Source organism: Lathyrus oleraceus, chromosome 3 (assembly GCF_024323335.1).
Source record: "Lathyrus oleraceus cultivar Zhongwan6 chromosome 3, CAAS_Psat_ZW6_1.0, whole genome shotgun sequence".
Taxonomy (NCBI): domain Eukaryota; kingdom Viridiplantae; phylum Streptophyta; class Magnoliopsida; order Fabales; family Fabaceae; genus Lathyrus; species Lathyrus oleraceus.
The window spans coordinates 473,869,450-473,881,868 of record NC_066581.1 but is presented as its reverse complement, the minus strand read 5'-3'; the positions used below and the strand labels follow the sequence as shown (position 1 = coordinate 473,881,868).

Here is a 12,419-nt window from a genome sequence, read left to right as displayed (position 1 = left end):
ACTCCAATAAATTAGCCATTACGACGGCTGCTGGTAGGAGGAGCGAACGAGTAAAAGTGATGGTAAATATGATCCAGGTTTTCTGTCGCTACATCCATAAAGCTGTGGAATTCCACGTGCAGGGTGCTCGACTCGCCTCTCAGATTGGCGACATCTGTCTGAACAGCTTCGATGGCAGTAGCATGATCGGTGAGAGGTGCAACAGGTATAACTGGGGCATGTGATTCAGCGTCAGAGAGACAATTGTCATAGTGATCATAGATTTGGGGTGTCTCTGCAGGAGAGGGTGGTGCATCTGGTGGTCCATCCAAATCATAGAGCCAATTGTTCTTATCATGTATACTCGTCCTATGGTCTGGCAGGGTAAACAGGTGTACTATTTGGCGGTTGATTAGAAATTCAAACACATCCGGGCCGAGGTTCCTAATGATCCTAGTGTTGAAGCAAAAGTCAATATTCATTGTTCGTATTCCACCTAAAGGGTTGAGCCTGGTAAGTGGCTATCTCAGTCCGATGGCATTTGCTATCATGGTTACTAAGCCTCCCACTAAGATTGGTCCATAGTCCTCCCGTGCCATACGGTACATATCATGAATGTAGCAGCATTAATAGGTCGGGCCTGTGATGCACAGTACATTATGAAGAGTTCATCTTTGGGCACAAAGGTTCTACTTTGTTCCTTTCCAAACAAGGTGTGAGCTAGGATCTTATGAAAGTAGCGAATCGCATGGTTATGGATGTTCTCTGAATGCATAAGGTCTGGCTCGGGATGGTCGTTTTCTGTGATGCTACCCCAAAAGAGGTCTAATTGATGGTCTACTAGCTGGTCTTCCTGGGTAATGGTAAAGGTATCAGGGCCATTAGGGCATCCTAGGAGTTCAGCCATTTCTCGGTGGGTGTAGCCGTAATCATTATCAAACAACCTAAAGGTGATTAGGCCTTTGTTAAGTCTAATACCATGGTTTGGCAGGTACACTAGGGAGCTTAGAAATTCTAAAGTCAACCTACTGTAGGAACTAAATTTTCTTTTGATAGCAAAGGTGTCCCAGTCTAGTTGGTTAATTAGGAACGTAACACTGTCTCTTATACCTAATTTGGTCATGGTGCGTCCATCTGGGTACAAGGTTAGTGTCATTTCTCTCTGAGCTAGAGCCTCAAAATGTCTCCTTTGAGATTTGCCTCTGAAGACTATATCCATGTAATCTACTTGTTGCATTATGATAGTTAGTAGCTAGATGAAATCAAGTAGATGATAGCATTAAGTTAGTGATGGTCAATAATACAGAAAAGTACTGATCAACTTTATGATAAATAAGAAAGAATAGAAGAAATGAAAATTAAGCAGTAGTAATAATTATAAATTTGGGTAATGAAATTAAATAGTTAAAAATAGAGTGTGGGTTGTCTCCCACCAAGGACTTTGCTTATTGTCGTAAGCTCGACAGAAATGGGATAGGTGTTATTCTTTTGAATGGGCACGAAGCTCTGCAAGCTTTAGATTTGCAATGAAATCATTGTTATCAATGTTATGGTAATGTTTCAAACGTTGGCCGTTTACTATGAATGGTTCGCTCGTTTTTCCTTTTATCTCTATTGCTCCATTCAGAAAGATATTGGTAATTTCGAAGGGACCGGACCATCTAGAACGAAGTTTTCCATGAAAGAGTCTGAGGCTGGAGTTAAACAGGAGTACTTTGTCTCCTTCCTTAAACTCTTTCCTTAATATGCGATTGTCGTGCCATTATTTTGTTCTTTCTTTATAGATTCAGGCATTCTCATACGCATCTAGTCCGAGTTCCTCTAGTTCGTGGATATCTAATATTCTTTTTTCGCCTGCGGCAGTATAATTGAGATTAAGGGTCTTAATGGCCCAATATGCTTTATGTTCTAATTCTACCGGCATATGGCATGATTTTCCATAAACTAGCTTGAAAGGTGTGGTTCCTATTGGGGTCTTATAAGCTGTCCTATATGCCCATAGGGCTTTTGGTAATTTTGAGGACCAATCTTTCCTAGAGGTGGCAACTGTCTTTTCTAAGATTTGTTTAATTTCTCGGTTTGAGACTTCTACTTGCCCACTCGTCTGTGGGTGATAGGGTGTTGCTACGCGGTGAAGGACTCCATATTTCAGTAATAGCTTTTCAAAAATCCTTGAAATAAAATGGGAGCCACCATCACTGATGACAAGTCTCGGCACTCCGAATCTAGGGAATATTATTCACTTAAAGAGTCTAATTACCACTCGTGTGTCGTTCGTTGGAGAGGTTATAGCTTAAATCCATTTTGATACGTAATCGACTGCAACAAGGATATACTTGTTACCAAAAAAGGATGGGAAAGGTCCCATAAAATGGATTCCCCAAACATCAAAGACTTCTACTTCTAAAATGCCTTTAAGCGGCATTTCGTTGCATCTAGATATGTTGCCAGTGCGTTGACACCGGTCGTAATTTGTGATCGCGATGTGGACATCTTTCCACAGAGTGGGCCAAAAGAGACCGGCTTGCAAGATCTTAGCGTAAGTCTTCGAGGTGTTTGCATGTCCTCCATAGGGAGCAGAATGACAGTGGGAAATTACTTTTTCTACCTCATCCTCGGGGACACATCGATGGAAAATTCCGTTGGCGCCTCTCTTGAAAAGTAGAGGCTCATCCCAATAGTAGTGTTTAAGATCGTGGAAGAATTTCTTTTTGTTGGTAGGTCAGGTCTGGAGGAAACACCCTAGCTGCTAAGTAGTTGACGAAGTTAGTGTACCATGGTAGTGTGGTTGGGGTGTGAATTGCTTCCACTGCCTCGTTTGTTTTGGTATCCTTATGGGTTAACGCATCTTTAGATGTATTACTTTCCAGTTGGGCTATGAGTCTTTCGTACGGAAAATCATCATTTATAGGCACCCGTTCAGGTTCAATACCTTCCATTCTGGACAAGTGATCAGCCATGACGTTTTCAGTGCCCCTTTTATCCTTGATTTCTAGGTCAAACTCTTGTAATAGTAAGATCCACCTTAGGAGTCTTGGTTTGGCGTCTTTTTTGTTTAACAGGTACCTAATTGCAGCATGATCGGTATAGATAATTATCTTTTCCCCTACTAGGTAGGAACGGAATTTATCCAGAGCGAACACTACGGCTAAAAGTTCCTTTTCTGTGGTGGCATAGTTCATCTTTGCAGGGTCTAGGGTTCTACTTGAATAGTATATTGCATGAAGTTTCTTATCCCTTCTTTGTCCTAAGACTGCGCCTACAACATAGTCACTAGCGTCACACATGATTTCAAAAGGTAATCTCCAATCGGGCGGTTGCATAATAAGTGCGGTAATAAGAGATGTTTTCAGTTGTTCAAATGCCGCTAGGCATTTGTCGTCAAAGATGAATTCGGCGTCTTTCATCAATAAGCCAGTCAGTGGTTTGGTGATCTTTGAGAAATCTTTAATGAATCGCCGGTAGAAACTGGCGTATCCTAAGAAGCTTCGTATTTTTCTTATGGTTTTCGGAGGCTAGAGGTTTCCTATAACTTCTATTTTGGCCTTGTCGACTTCAATCCCCTTGTCGGATACTATGTGTCCGAGCACGATTCCTTGTCGGACCATGAAATGGCATTTTTCCCAGTTTAGCACGAGGTTCACTTTTACGCATCTTTTTAATACCATTTCAAGATTCGATAAGCAACTTCCAAAGCTCCGTCCGGATACAGAGAAATCGTCCATGAAGACTTCCATGATGTCATCTATGAAATCAACGAAAGTTGACATCATGCATGTTTGGAATGTTGTAGGAGTGTTACACAGTCCGAATGGCATTCGTCGGTAGGAGAATGTACCATAGGGGCATGTGAAGGTCATTTTCTCTTGGTCGTCGGGATGAATAGGAATTTTGAAAAATCCCGAATAACCGTCTAGGTAGCAGAAGTGAGAATGCTTAGCCAATCTTTCAAGCATTTGATCAATCAACGGTAAAGGAAAATGATCCTCCCGAGTGGCTTTGTTTAATTTTCTATAATCAATACACATTCTACTTCCAGTAACCACTCTTTGTGCTATAGATTCTCCTTTTTCATTATTCACAACTGTGACACCTCCCTTCTTTGGTACGACATGCACTGGGCTGACCCATTGACTATCGAATATCGAGTAGATAATACCTACTTCTAACAGCTATTGCACTTCTTTCTTTACTACATCTCTCAGAATGGGATTTATCCTTCTTTGATGTTCTCTAGAGGTCTTACTGTCTTCCTCTAGCATTATGCGATGCATGCATATGGAAGGGCTTATTCCTTTTAGATCTGAGATATTGTAGCCTAAAGCAGTTGGGTATTTTCTCAAAACGTGTAGAAGCTTTTTGGTTTTTATCTGTCCTAAGTCTGCATTTACTATTACAGGTCGCTCAAGTTCAGTGTCTAGGAATTCGTACCTTAGATTTTTGGGTAACGTCTTAAGTTCTAGGGCTGGTTTCTTTAGGCAAGGCATATGATCGGGCGTTAGTGCTAGGCATTCACTTAGGCTTTCATCTTGGTATTCCTTACTTAAATTTTCATTTCCAAAAGTAGGAGGCCTTGGAATTTTCAGTATTTCGGAGTATGATGTTTGTTCATTCTCCATCTCTCTTATGCATTCGTCGATGACATCTAGTAGACAACAGGTATCGTCTATAGCTGGTGCCTTTAGGAATTGCGTCAAAATGAATTTGACTTTTTCCTCACCGACTTTGAAGGTTAGCTTGCCTTTCTTAACATCTATAATAGCTTCGGCTGTAGCTAGGAATGGTCTTCCTAATATGATAGGGATGTTGGAATCCTCTTTTATATCCATGATTACAAAATCAGTAGGAATATAGAATTGTCCTATGCGTACCAAAATGTTTTCTGGCATACCTACGGGAAATTTAACAGAAAGATCTGCAAGTTGTACGAACATTATCGTAGGTCTTTGTTCTCCCATTTTTAGCCTTTCGCATATGGACAAGGGCATTAAACTAATAATGGCTCCTAAGTCGCATAGTGCTTTGTCGATGACAAACTTTCCGATTACATAGGGTATGGAGAAATTACTTGGATCTTTCAGCTTAGGAGCATATTGTTTTGTATTATGGCGCTACACTCAGCAGTAAGTGTAACAGTTTCGTTATCCTCTATCTTCTTCTTGTTAGATAAGATTTCTTTGAGAAACTTAGCATATGACGACATTTGAGTTATGGCTTCTGTAAAGGGTATTGTAATATTCAATTGTTTTAGAAGCTCTACGAATTTTTTAAGTTATCCTACACTTTTAGATTTAACAAGTCTTTGAGGATAAGGGATAGGGGGTTATACGGTGGTGGAGGCACATAAGGTTCTTCTTTCTCTACGGCCTCTTCGTTTTTATCTTCCTCTTGTTCGTCTTCCTTCTCAGTTACCTTACCTAGGTCTTGATGCTGGATGGGTTTTGAGTTCTAGGGTCGATCGGTCCGTCTAGTTCTGTCCCACTTCGTAGTATAATAGCATTTGCATGACCTTACGGGGTTTGGTTGCGTTGTCCAGGAAATGTGCCTGTAGGAGCAGCAGTAGGTGCTTGTTGTTGAGCCACTTGCGAGATTTGTGTTTCCAACATTTTGTTGTGGGTGGCTAATGCGTCTACCTTGTTTGCTAACTGCTTGATTTTCTCACCAGTGTGTATGTTTTGATTTAGGAAATCCTTATTTGTTTGGGCTTGGGTAGCTATAAAGTTTTCCATCATTATTTCTAAGTTTGATTTCCTAGGAGCATTTTGAGTATTTGTGGCAGCTTTATGATATCCTGGTGGTACAGCAGGTGCTTGGTTAGGTGCATACAATGCATTATTGTTTTTGTACGAAAAGTTAGGATGGTTCTTCCAACCTGGGTTATAGGTGTTTGAGTAAGGGTTTCCTTAAGCATAGTTCACCTAGTCTGTGGAGGTTCCTGTCAAGAGTTGACATTCAGGGGCAGTATGCCCTTGAACTCCGCATATCTCGCAGTTTGATGCTACGGTAGCCACGGTGGTTGCGGGTGTTATGGTCAAGCTGTATATCTTCTAAGTCAGGGCCTCTACCTTGGTGTTGACATGGTCAAGACTGCTTAATTCGTACATGCTGCCCTTCGGTTGAGGTTTCTCTATAGAGGTTCTTTCGCTTCCCCATTGGTAATGATTCTGGGCCATACTTTCGATGAGTTGATAGGCCTCATTGTATGGTTTATCCATCAGTGCGCCACCTACGACAGCGTCTATTGTCAACCTTATATTATACAAGAGACCGTTATAAAAGGTGTGAATGATCAGCCATTCTTCTAGACCGTGATGTGGGCATAGCCTCATCATGTCTTTATATCTCTCCCAAGCTTCAAAAAATGATTCATTATCCTTTTGTTTAAACCCGTTTATTTGGGCTCTTAGCATAGCCGTCTTACTAGGTGGGAAATGTCGGGCTAAGAAGACTTTCTTCAACTCGTTCCACGTAGTGACAGAGTTGGATGGTAGATATTGGAGCCAAGCTCTAGTTCTATCTCTTAATGAAAATGGGAAAAGGAGGAGTCTTATAGCTTATAGGCTGACACCATTCGCTTTCACTATGTCTGCGTATTACAAAAATACTGACAAGTGTAGGTTCGGGTCCTCCGTGGGACTACCTGAAAACTGGTTTTGATGTACGGCTGACAACAACGAAGGTTTTAGCTCAAAATTGTGGGCTTCGATCGCAGGGGCAGCGATGTTGTTATGTGGTTCATCCTGCGAAGGGATTGCATAGTACTGAAGAGGACAGTTTTGCACTCCTTCGGCCATCTCTGGTTGAATAGCTGATTCAGAAGTAGGGATGTTAAGGTCGGGAAGATTTAGCTTGATACGATGTTCCCGTATCAAGTCTCGTATCCGGCGTTCTAATCCAAGATAACCCTCGGGTTCGTCGAATTGTAGCTTTAATTTCTCACCTTGAGAGCGAATACTTGGCATACACTCGACAGATGTGGAGAGGGAAAAATAATTGTTTGCCTTAGTCTATACTGGGAAACACTGGAGTTACGATATCGACTAAATTAGTCCCCGGCAACGGCGCCAAAAACTTGATCGTGACTTAGTAAGTCTATGTGAATCGTGACTGCAAGTGCACAGTCCTATCGCGTAGTTTTAAAGATTATTGAACCCACAAGGACTAATAATCGAACGTATCGTGGTCTAATGTTGCTATGTAATTCTAAGGCTGATGATGATTCTAAGATTGGAGGGATGAAAAGAAATAACTATAACATAAATAGAATATTAATAAAGATATGAGATATAGGGGATATCGGTATGTAACGTATCAAATTTCGGGGATTCGATAGATAGTTAGTGTAATCTTATTTGTCAAAATATTCTTCAGTAGAAATTATTTATAGAAAGGACTTAGTCTCACACTCTCTTTTTTATTGACTCTGACCATACTCCTAAACCAGAATGCTTGGCTCTCGCGGTCTCATTTTGAATTTAAAAGTAATTTTTGAATATAAATAAAGTCTAATTAATCCTAAAGCGCTCTCGTTGTGTTTAGGATTAATGCCTAGTTTCAGCTATCTGGTTAAAATCTCAAACTCTCGTTCTTGTTGACCGTAACCTTAGTTTGTTTTGTACTCTCGTACGAAAAACAGTTTGATTAAAATAAGAAACTAAAACCGGAAAAATAAGTTTTATAAAAGCTAACACCAATTATTTATGAATCCCGTCGTTTCGACGGTCTTTACATACCGATACCTAAGGGTTTAGTCGGACATGGATCTAGTAACATACATGGTAATTGGGGAATCAAACATGCAATAAGACATAGATAAATAAACCAATAATCAAAATATAACCTGGATTGCGAATTAAGAACTAGAACTGAATCTTGATTCTTCGATTAAAATAATTTCGGCAGGCTTTGGCAATGAATAACCGTTACAATTGAATCCCAAAAGCGTAAATAATAAAGCGCAATAGTCCCCGATGTGGAGAAACTATCACTTTTACAAAATAAGAAAGCTTCCTAGAAAACTAAAAGAAAAATAAATTCTGACTAAAATTAAACGTCGCTTGAAAACTGGAAGAAGAGCGTTTCGAGCAAGTCTGAGAGATCGTTTATATATTTTCCACAATCCCTAATTTTTAGAAAAGGTGGGTGGATTCGTGGCTACAAAAGTGGAGAAAAAGGTGGAAGACTAGGTTGTGGCGGTTGCCACAACCCTAGCCTTTAAATGAGAGGCGAGCGCCACCTTTTTAGGATTGAGCGCCACCTCTTAAGTCTTGGTGGCGGGTGCCACCTCCTCCTTGGGTTAATATGGCGGGCGCCACACACCCTAGATAATGGGCGCCACAAACCCATTTGCTTTGGTGGCCCATTATCTCTATAAAACTCCATTTTCTTCTCTTTTTCTTTCCTTTTTCTTTCCTTTTTGCTATTTTCCATTTTGCTTGTTGTAAACCTTTTAGCCGATGAATACCTGCAATAAATATAAAATACTGCGTAATAATAAGTGTTAATCAAGTTAAAAGCAATGCATATGGAGTCAAAAATACAATACGTTTTTGCGTTATCACCTTCTAAGCATAAACAACATGCATTGACACACAATAGTGATCTCCTCTTCTTAATTACTACCCATCAATAGAAACAGCAATGCTCACCAATAATAAATAATTAATCACCATATAATCATGCAATTCAAACACAATACAAATCATATTCACACCATGTATCATCACCAAGAAGCAACACCGCGCCAAACATATATTCACATACAACACATAATCATGTTAAATCATTCAACATTGATTCATCATTAGGCATGTATGATAACTCACACTATTACACATACATTGCAAAACATGCAGTCACACATGAACATACATTCTCACAACAGTCAAGCATGTCAACTTCTCTTATTAAACACACCCAAATAGCAACCAACATGTCATCGAAATTGAAAACAAAGCAACAACTCAACACAAAGCAAACTGCCAATGTTTTGTCTTCCTCGCCATGCGAGCACAACAACTCACTGGGTGACGTCTCGCTGGGCAAGACATGGCTCATTGCACGAGCCCTCGTTGGGAAAGGTTCATCCTTTCTAGGCGAGCACGCTCAGACTAGAACCTTCAAAACACGATTTTACACCATTTGAGCCCTATCAAAGCTCCAATTTCTAATCCCAATCAATCTCAATTGCCTAGAAAATTACATTACAAATTTTATCATCATCACAACATGTTAAATCACATAATCATACCATTTAATTCATTAAATTTCATCAATTCATGTTTATGATCACGCTTTCAACAACTCCAGCAATGGTATGAACACATAGGTACAGAAACAAAATAAGATACATGTAATTCATCACACAAAAATGGAATAATAACACCTTAATTCACCAATTTTCCGAACACATAACAATAACAAATCATGAACAACAGATACCATCCTTAAAGAGAGTAATGACCTCTCATCTCTACCCTTCATGTTATACATTCATATTAAAGCCCTTTCTCCCCCTTACCTTAGATTGCTTATGAAAATTATGAATTGCCAAAGGTTCTCCTTCTCCCTTCAAGCCCTAGCCTTGCCTTTGCCTTTTTTCTCCCAAAATCTGTTTTCACATATTGACAATTATAGGCTTCTCTCTAACTCCTTTTATTCTAAACTTAATTATTTCATCTCCTAAAAATTAAACTAAGGCTAAAATTATGTTACAACTTTTCACCACTCCCCTCATATTTTCTAATTACCCACTTTTCACCCAAACTCTCATTTTTTAATTTATTTTAATTAATTTATCAAAATAAATATAATTTTAATCATTTTAATTATTAACTAAAAACAATAATCATTTCTAATTATTCAGTAATTCTAATCCTTCTACCGCCCTACCAAGGTCCTCACTACATTCCACCAATGCTCCACACGCACATGCATATTTAATTAAAAGCATACCAAATATCAAATAATGAAATAAAATAAGAATAATTTGGCTAAATAATTTAATCAAATTTTGGGGTGTTATAGGAAACATATTGTGATCACTTCTCAAGATGGTTCAACAAGCGTGAAGCTTGAAGCTGATTGGTCCAAAGATTAATATGATGAAGCTCTTGATAATGATAAAGCCTTGAATTCTATATTCAATGGTGTTGGAAATAATATGTTCAGACTAATCAACACTTATACTTAAGTAAAAGAAGCATGGGAGATTTTCAATATTGCTCTTGACGCCACATCCAAGGTTAGGATGTCGAGGTTGCAGCTCCTCACAACCAGGTTTAAAAATGTGAGAATGATGGAAGATGAATCCATATCATATTTTAAGATTCGCCTGCGTGATATAGCCAATGATATTTCACTTTGGGATAAAATATGTCAGAAGAAAAGCTGATTAGAAAGATTTTCATATCTTTACCTCAGACTAATCAACACTTGTACTTAAAGTAAAAGAACCATGAGAGATTTTCAAGATTGCTCATGACGCCACATCCAAGGTTAGGGTGTCGAGGTTGCAGCTCCTCACAATCAAGTTTAAAAATATGAGAATGATGGAAGATGAATCCATATCATATTTTAACATTTGTTTGTATGACATAGCCAATAATATTTTAGTTTGGGATAAAATATGTCAAAAGAAAAGCTAGTTAGAAAGATTCTCATATCTTTACCTCAGAAGTTTGATACAAAGGTATCAACTATTAAAGAAGCCCAAGACTTAAGCACCTTGAAGGCTGATGAACTCAATGGTTCCCTTCAAAACTTTTAAGTTTCTATAAATGGGAGATCATAAAAGATGAGAAAAGGTGTAGATTTTATATACAATACTCAAGTGAAGGAAGATCAAAGTGATAAGGATATTGGAGATTTTTTTCAAGGGTTATAACTCTTAATGGGAGAAAGGTTAATAGTGATTTGAAAAAGCTGGACAAAACTGGAGGAAAAATGTCTCAGATAAGAGGTCATATGTCAGTCTCCTGAACAAGAGAAAAGTTGATTTCAAAGATAATAAAGTGGTGGCCTTTATTGGGAAATATGATTCTTGTAGTGAGGCTAGTGATTAATCAATTTTAGAAGAAGAAGTTGTTGAAAGTTATAGAGATCTACTCACTAAATGGGAGGAATATTAATTGAGAGAAGACAAACAAAAGAAGACCATAAGTGCTCTACTTCTTGAAAAAGAGAAGCATGGATTAAACAGTGCATGTCTGGAAGAAGAAGTCACATTGTTAAAGTCTAAACTTGAAAATATGCCAGAATCTTTACATTTGAAGAACAATAGTTTAGATATGTTAAATGATGACTTGGAATGAAATATGAAGGTTGTAGGGTTTGACTACAGTTTCATGAATAAAAATATCAAAGTCCCACCTAAGAAGAAGACTTAGTTTCAGATGGTGGACCACATGTCTCAGCATCATGCTAGACATGTGTACCCTTAACTCATGGGTTATAAGAACTCTACAAAGAGATGTCACCACAGTGGTATATATGGTCATATAAGACCCTTTTTTCTATAAACTCTATTGATATCCTTAGTATTATAGTCAGCCAAAGTCCAAAGAAAAGAAAGGGAAGAAAACTCAAGCTAAGAAAGTGCAGAAACTCAAGGAAATTGTCAAATGTCTCTTAGCTCATGTTCCTCTTAGAGTTTCTTCTAGAAGTGATTGCTATTTTCATAATGGATGTTCACAACATATGACTGGTGAAAGGAGCTATATTGAGGAGTTAAGGCCCTATTATAATATTTATGTCACATTTGGTGATAGAACTAGAGTAAGAATCAAATGCATAGTTGTCGTACCTCGAAAAATATGATCTTTCGCGAAGCATATCGGACACTCGCGGAAACATGATTCGAATAGAGTTTCCACCGAAGTTTATTTATTGCAATGAAGGAAAGAGAAAATATCAATAAAAAATTTAAAAAATAAAAATGTTTGTCGCAACCTAATTCAGGTTCAGAAGTCGATTATGCAAGGGGATGGTGTTAACACCCCTCACGTTCGTTGTACTTAACGTGAACCTTTTAGGTGAACTTGTGATTGAATGTTAGCTATCTTTAAATTTTTTCTTCGAGTGGTAGAAATTAAAGAGAAAAAAAATGAAAGTGTCGCAAAAAGTTTTTTATTAATGTGTCTGACAAGATTTGGGGTCTTTCTCCTATGTATCTCCAGGTGCGATGGAGAACTCATGGCTACGTAGTTCTGGATTGAAAATGTTTATTTGTTGGTCGATTTTAGAAAAATTTATTTTGTCACAATGAACAAAAAAGCATTGCTTATCCAAAATAGTTTAGCGGATGGACATTTGCATCATATTGAGTGGATTTCTACATATCAATATTCACGGAAAACGTCACTTATCTCAACTCACACATTTATGAATAAAGTATTATTTTGCATCGTCTCGAGATGAAATATTTGTCATTTATGAAAAGA

The 12,419-nt window shown here is 38.3% G+C and overlaps 1 non-coding gene across 1 annotated transcript; it reads left to right on the top strand.

The window, feature by feature from the left end:
- The first annotated feature begins 6,282 nt into the window (after window positions 1-6,282).
- LOC127132984 (small nucleolar RNA R71) lies at window positions 6,283-6,389 on the top strand. Its single transcript, XR_007806985.1, has one exon. It is a non-coding gene; the product is annotated as a small nucleolar RNA R71 (small nucleolar RNA).
- Window positions 6,390-12,419: the final 6,030 nt, after the last annotated feature.